Here is a 7,669-nt window from a genome sequence, read left to right on the forward strand (position 1 = left end):
GTGTATGGAGTGAAGTGCGCTGTTCCTGTTCTGCTCGTGCCGGGCCAGCGTGATGAGCTCATCATTGGTTCAAATGTCCTCAAGCACCTCGCACGCACCATGAAGAGCGATGAAAACTACTGGAGAACTGCTGTCCTGCACCACAAGATGGAAGAGTGAGGATGTCCCAGACAAGATCGGCCCTTTGAGGCTGCCTCATGCTGTCACACTGGAACCGCAGCACGAACACCTGGTGTGGGGCAGGCTGTCCAGCAAGGTGCCGATGTCTCCAGGCAGCACAGTCATTGTGGAGCCATGTGGTTCCAGGTCAAGTCCACGGGATGTCCTTGTGGGTCGTGTCATCACGGCGATGTGGGCAGACAGGTGGGTGCCCTTGAAGATGACGAATCTTTCGCCGAAGCCAATCACATTGAGACGTAATGCCATCATCGCTGATGTGTTTCCGTGTCTTGTTGTGGAGGATTTCAACATTCAGCAAGGTCTGTGTGAGATGGAGGGCTTGGAGCCAGAGAGTGTTACTGGGCCAGCTGCCACAGATGCTGACCTCAGACCCGTTCAGTCGAAGAAACGTCTTGTCGAGCTGGTTGGAGAGTATGAAGACATATTTTCCAGACACTCACTTGATTGTGGCGAGGCGAGAGAGTTTGTGCACAGCATTCGCCTGACAGACGATCGCCCATTTCGCATGCCGTATAGGAGAGTCCCTCCTGCACACTACCAACAGCTACGACGCGTGCTCTCAGACATGGAGGAGAGGGGGATCATCCGCAAGTCCATCAGTGAGTATGCATCCCCTCTCGTCATGGTGTGGAAGAAAGATGGGGGGCTCAGAATCTGCACAGACTTCAGGTGGCTGAATGCACAGACTTTAAAAGATGCTCACCCCCTACCTCATCAGACCGACTGTCTCACAGCACTGGGAGGTAATGCTGTTTTCAGTACAGTGGCTCTGACCTCGGGTTTCTATAACGTTCCAATGTGCGAAGACCACAAGAAGTACACAGCCTTCACAACACCTGTCGGTTTGTACGAGTACAACAAGATGCCGCAGGGGCTTTGTAACAGCCCAGCATCGTTCATGCGTATGATGCTGAGTATTTTCGGCAGCCTTAACTTCACCAGCCTGCTCTGCTACTTGGACGACCTACTTGTCTTTGCGCCCACTGAAGAGGAAGCACTAAGCAGGCTCCAAGTGGTCTTCAGTAAGCTCAGAGACAACAACCTCAAGCTGAGCCCCAAGAAATGCCACCTTCTGATGAGGTCAGTGAGGTTCCTTGGTCACGTCATCGACCAAAGTGGGGTTGCGGTGGACCCCACCAAAGTTGATGTCATCTGTAAGATGCCAAAGGAGGCTCTGATGGAGGAGGATGGTCGTACCCCATCTGTAAAGAGGCTGAAGTCATTTCTTGGCATGGTGTTCTTCTACCAGTCTTTCATCCCTGGCTGCTCAGCCATTGCCAAGCCCCTGTTTGCCCTGACGGCAGGCCAGAAGAGGAGAGGCCGGACTGGTCGGAGTGGCGGAGGTGCGGGTATGTACAGGAAACTGACTGCGGCGGATTGGACTCCTGAATACGAGAAGGCTTTCCAGAAACTCAAGACAGATCTGCTCAACTGTGCTGTATTGGCCCATCCTGACTTCTCCAGACCATTCATCCTGTCCGTTGATGCATCCCTGGACGGGCTTGGGGCTGTGTTGTCACAATTGCCAGTAGGGGAAGACAAGGCTCGCCCCATTGCCTTTGCCAGTAAGACCCTCAGCAAGTCTCAGCAAAGATATCCCACTCATCATCTTGAGTTCATGGCACTGAAGTGGAGTGTTTCTGAGAAGTTCAGTCACTGGCTGAAGGGGCATGACTTTACCGTGTGGACAAACAACAACCCGCTGACCCACATCATGACCAAGCCCAAGCTCGATGCATATGAACAGAGATGGGTAGCCAAACTGTCTTCATACAACTTCGACCTGAAATACATCCCAGGCCCAAAAAATGTTGTAGCAGATGCACTCAGTCGAGATCCCGTCACCACTTCAGTTAGCAGGCGTCTGATCGGAGAGACATATGGTAGCCTAGTGCAGGAGGCTGAAGGTGCGGAGGCTGAGGAGGTGCAACAGGCATTCAGACTGGGCGTCCAACACCTCCAAGCGGTTCAACAGCACGAGCCACCCCATGACACCGCAGGCTTCTACAGTGCAGCTGAAGTCAAAGCTGCTCTAGCCTCTCACAGTTCCTGGAGGAGTGGTGTGGAGAACAGGGCTCTTTGTCTCGGCCAACACGTCCAACAGCTGCAACCTGCAGGCCAGTGTACTCTGCCCTCACTCACTCTGCGCAAATTGTAAGATAAGCAGCTTCAGGATCCCACTATATCTTCGGTCCTCCCGTTTGTGGTCCGCAGACGTCGCCCATCCAGACGAGAAAGGCACAGTATGGGCCCCAGTTCGTTGGCACTGCTGAAACACTGGTTTCATGAGGCTAGTCATTCGGGATGGTGTCCTGTACCGAGAAACGAAGGACCCTGTGAGTAGGATGAAAAAAATTCCAGTTGTTACTGCCAGCCAGTTTGAGGGGTGATGCCTTGAAGGGAGTTCATGACCTGGCAGGGCATCAAGGACAGGCAAGGACACTCCATCTGGCGAGACAGCGCTTCTTCTGGCCCAGTATGGAGAGAGACACGAGAGAGCATGTGCGATGCTGTGAGAGGTGTGTACTTGCAAAATCCCCGGAGCCCTCAGCACGAGCCCCTTTGGAGAGTATTAAAACTTCGGCTGCCATGGAACTGGTCTGCATCGATTTTTGGTCAGCAGAGGATAAGAACAAGAACTCTGTTGATGTGTTGGTGGCGACTGACCACTTTACGAAAATGGCTTTTGCCTTTCCTTGCAGGAACCAAACTGCCAAGCAAGTGGCCAAAAAGTTATGGGACTGTGTCTTTTGTGTCTACGGGTTCCCTGAGCGCATCCACTCTGACCAGGGCCCTAGTTTTGAGAGTGAGCTGGTGTCTGAGTTGCTGCAGCTGTCGGGGGTGGCAAAGTCTCACACCACGGCATATCACCCAATGGGCAACAGGGGCACAGAGCGCTTTAACCGCACACTGGGCAACATGATACGGAGCCTCCCTCTGAGAGCCAATCAAGAATGGCCACAGCAGATCCAGACGCTGACATTTGCATACAACGCGACTGCTCACGAAACAACCGGCTATGCACCCTTCCACTTGATGTTTGGCCGCGTCCCAAGACTCCCAGTTGATGTTGTCTTTCAGTCCGTTCTGCACGACCTCACTGTGACAGACTTCAGCAGCTACTCGAGGACCTTGCTATCATACCTGTCTAAGGCAGCCAACATCGCCCAGCAGCACGCCACCAAAGAGCAGGAACACCAGGCCCGTCAGTACAACAAAAAGGTCAGAGGGGTTTCCTTGCATGTTGGAGCCCGAGTGCTGCTCGCGAACAAGGGAGAGAAAGGAAAAAAGAAGTTGGCCGACAAGTGGGAACCTGCAGTGTACACGGTAGTGGAGCGGAACCCCAAGACTCACATCTACAAGATCAGCGATGCCTCTGGCCGGAGCAAGGTTGTGCACAGGAACCTTTTGATTGACGTGAGCTTCCTTCCTGTCCAAGACACCCTGGAGAATCAGTCTCTGGTCAGCTCGTCAGAAGTTGAGGGCACAAGTGTTTGTGGAGATGCGGATAGCCTGAGCAATCTGGAGCGAGAGTCTTCCTTGGCACGGACGTCCTCATGGGTTCTGTCAGACCCAGATCGAGCTGCTGAGGCTTCAGCAGCCGAAGAAGCTTCTATTCCAGAGCTTGAGGATGAGACTCACGCTCATGAAGACATGGCCAGTTCACCTGAAGCAACTCTGTCTGACCCAGGCCCTGTTCAGTCAGGTGCACCTACTGACTCAGCTCCCACTCAAGCCTGCTCACCTGCTGACTCTGCTGCGACTCAGACTGCTGCAGTTAATAACAGTTTTCGAGGCAGGGTTGTAACTAGGACTGGGAGGGTGGTTAGGTCTGTCAATAGGCTTATTGAGAGTATGGTTCAGAGACCTGTTATATGGGGCCTCTCTTTGCCTCAGAATGCTTGATTTAGAGTGCACACCGTTAAGTTTGTTTTTCTTTTCAAACGGGTTTTGCCTTTCTTTTTTTCTCATCCTTGAATGTGAAACTGTACTGTGAGGTTTTCCCAACCAGGGGACCAGGTGTTTAGGGGTGTAGGCTGCACCCTTATGTTCCTGAGGGGATGAGGGCCTGATCAACCTTCTTTTTTCTCTTGATCCGTTTTACGGATAGTTTTTACTGAACTTTGGGATTAGATCTCATCGTTATTTGGTCCGGGTACGAGTATGCTTACATTAATGCACTTTTGGTGCTATTATAGAATTCAGGGGTGTCATTATTTTGGTGGAATTCAGGGGGGGTGAATGTAGCAGGTTTATCTGTGTACTTATGAATCCCACCAAGAATATTCCTTTTTGTATTACTGGGAGTTTTGTCTTGGGTTCATCCTGCCTGCGTGTCGGGTTAGAGCAGTGTGTGTGTGCGTGTGACGTCAGCGGACAGGGATTTGTGCAGCGCAAGGCTAACCTCAGTCAGAGCAATGCAGGATTTGACTGAGGTGAGTTCACGTCAGGTCTCTCCGATAATAAAACGGATATATAAGTTGCTGTTATCATTTATCTGTTGACTTATCACCGTGTAAGAGTGCCTATGATGACGAGTGAATCTTGTAGTAGTTTTAATGAACTACGAGCCGCGATATTGTGTTTTTTATATGTTAATTGCAGTCCGGTAGCTGCTGCAGCACGTGTTAAGCTAGCTGTCTGGCAGGCCATTAACATTGCATTGACGTGATGCTATCTTTTTTTAGATGCTAACCTGATGCCACGTAACACTCACTGCCATATTGTTTATGACCGCAGGTATGTTTTTTTTTTATGTGCATATTTGTTCGAGATGAATGAATATATGTGTAGTTTACACAATGGTTTTACATGCATAACTGAGGGGAAGTTAATTCTGTGTTTTTATATGCATGTTGGAATTAATGCATAACTGAGGGGAAATTTACAATGTGTTTTCCTATTGGGAATATCTGTGATATTTTTTTGGTATTTGTTTTGATTACAATTGTATGTAGTTTTTCCTTATGGAAAGAGGTTAAATATGATTAATATGAGTATAGTCAGAGCAATGCAGGATTTGACTGAGATGCTAACCTGATGCCACGTAACACTCACTGCCATATTGTTTATGACCGCAGAGCAGGGCTTGACACTAACTTTTTTGCTCACTAGCCAATGTGGCTAGTGGTTTTCCAAAGTTACTAGCCACACAGCATTTTTACTAGCCACATTTTTGTTGTTGTGAAATTATCCGATAAAAGTTGACTTATGGCGTGCTAAAATGTACTTGAACTAGATTTACAACCCTTTTAAATGTAAAACCACTGTATACACCCAAATCAAGACTACATAAATATAACAATACAGGTCATTATCATTAGCTCTGATAAGGTTGTGTGTAAAGCTCCTTTTTTAAAATAAAACCATGTATTATGTATTATGTATTATATGTCGCCACATTGCTCCACCGGCATACGACGTAACTCCAGCAGGGCAGCTAGCTGTCTCTTCGATTCTTTGTTGTCGGTCACTAGCGATCAATACTCATTAGGGCTGTCAAAATCGCTCAAAAACGACATTCGAATGTTCCCTCTAAAAAAAACACATAGCTTATATTCGAACTATTCGAACATCTGGTTGCGCATTTTGTCAATGACGCGCATTACGTCAATAACAGGACAAATTAATACAAAGAGACATAACTACTTGTATAGGTAGTTTATTTAAGTTTAAACATATTTGACAACGTATTACCTACACGAAAACAAGTAAATCAACTAATGGCCAAGACCGCAGACCTCGCTCACTCGCAGGCACTCTTTCTCTCTCTCGCCCTCACCCTCATGCTGCGTTCACACCAAACGCGAATAGAGCGTCTGGCGCGAGTGTAAAGACGCGTTTACGCGCGTCTGGAGGTCTTGCGGCGCGAATGAGGCGTCACGCGCTCTGTGCATAACAGATAAGCAAATGTTGAGTGCTGATCAAGAGATTTGTGCAAGCAATTTAAGGTCGCAACTCTTATATAGCAGGCTTCATTCAGTGATTGAAACAAATATTATTAACATTAATTGAAGTTTTACAGTAGGCTATATAGAACCGACATTGTACGCTCCGAGCGAGCTGTGCTGTGGTAAACATGGAACTTTTCCTTGACATGAAACGGTAAATAATCAAACCAGTGGAAGCCTGTAGTGCATGAAACTGCTGTATCTAACCTACCTTATTCATGCAATATCTATTCAGTCAGTACAGTAGCCTACACTTTGGTAATGTTTCTGTTTAACGTTAAATAAAATGACCCCTCAGGCAGCGCGCCCACTCGCAAAGCAGACAGCCGCGCCTCTGCTACCGCGGGCGTTTTTCCACATTCGAATATTAATTTTCACCTTTGAAATTCTGTTTTTTAAAACTATTCGAATATATATTCGAATTTAGAATATTCGTTGACAGCCCTATGGGAGTTGTAGTGTCACACTTATTTCAGATGCCTTTTGAAAAGACTACAATTATTCAACCCGCCAAAGTGGCTAGTTGGAGTGACTGTGTTACCCGCCACGAGCAAAATCCACCCGCATTTGGCGGGTTGGCGGGTGTTAATGTCAAGCCCTGCCGCAGAGAATAAACTGCATTGTGACAGCCCGTGCCCCTGTGTCTACAACACAACGCAGACAGACAAGACGGGTTACATAAGGACATTATGGAATTGAGATAATGTCTGTACTATGTTATGATTATACTGTACAATTAAATAATAGTTGCTGAGTCTGTGATCGGAACACTTTACCTCAGAGCATCCGTTAACTGAATGAATTGAGAATATTACCTGAAAATCCGATTATAACATCAGCAATTTTCATTCAAGCAGCTGATTTCTGTAAATGAATGTAAAATTAAATGTATATTGCAGCACAGGGTGAAATCATTTACGATGATTTGAGACAAATATAATGTAAATTTAATATAAAACGATGTAAATGGCGCTCTGTGTCGCGGCAGGATTTTGAACAAGGTCTTGAGCCGTTGCTGGGCGCCGCCGGTGTGTGTACACTCAGAGAATGTGTTCGCTGCGCTTCTCGTCCGGTGTGCGACCACCTTTAAGGTACTGTTTTCTTTGAAGCCGAAGAACTCTTAATACTGGCGAGTTTACTTTTGTCGGGTGTGGACAGAGTGTTTCACTCTAGCTGCGCGGACGCGGACGAGCGCTGCGTCGTCTTCTTATTTGATAGGTGTCCGCGGGTGCAATATTGCCACCTGAGAGGTCAACCAGGTACTGGCGCTGTAGTATTTACGTGTCATGTTATCATAAGAGTCCTATTCATTTTAAACATTGTGGTTATTGCCAATACCGGTATATTGTCACACTCTAAATGAACACAATGTCGATATTTCATGCTTTGAATATCACGATTATCGACAACACCGGTATATTGCAACACCCCTAATTGTTATGAAAAATGTCTATTTTGTTTTACTCTAAAACTGTTAGAAAATCAAAGCCATAAATCTAAACAAGTTGTGTTAAAATTTTTTGCCTGATATCTCAAAA

This window comes from Leuciscus leuciscus (genome assembly GCF_965113295.1).
Source record: "Leuciscus leuciscus genome assembly, chromosome: 10".
NCBI classification, from domain to species: Eukaryota; Metazoa; Chordata; class Actinopteri; order Cypriniformes; family Leuciscidae; genus Leuciscus; species Leuciscus leuciscus.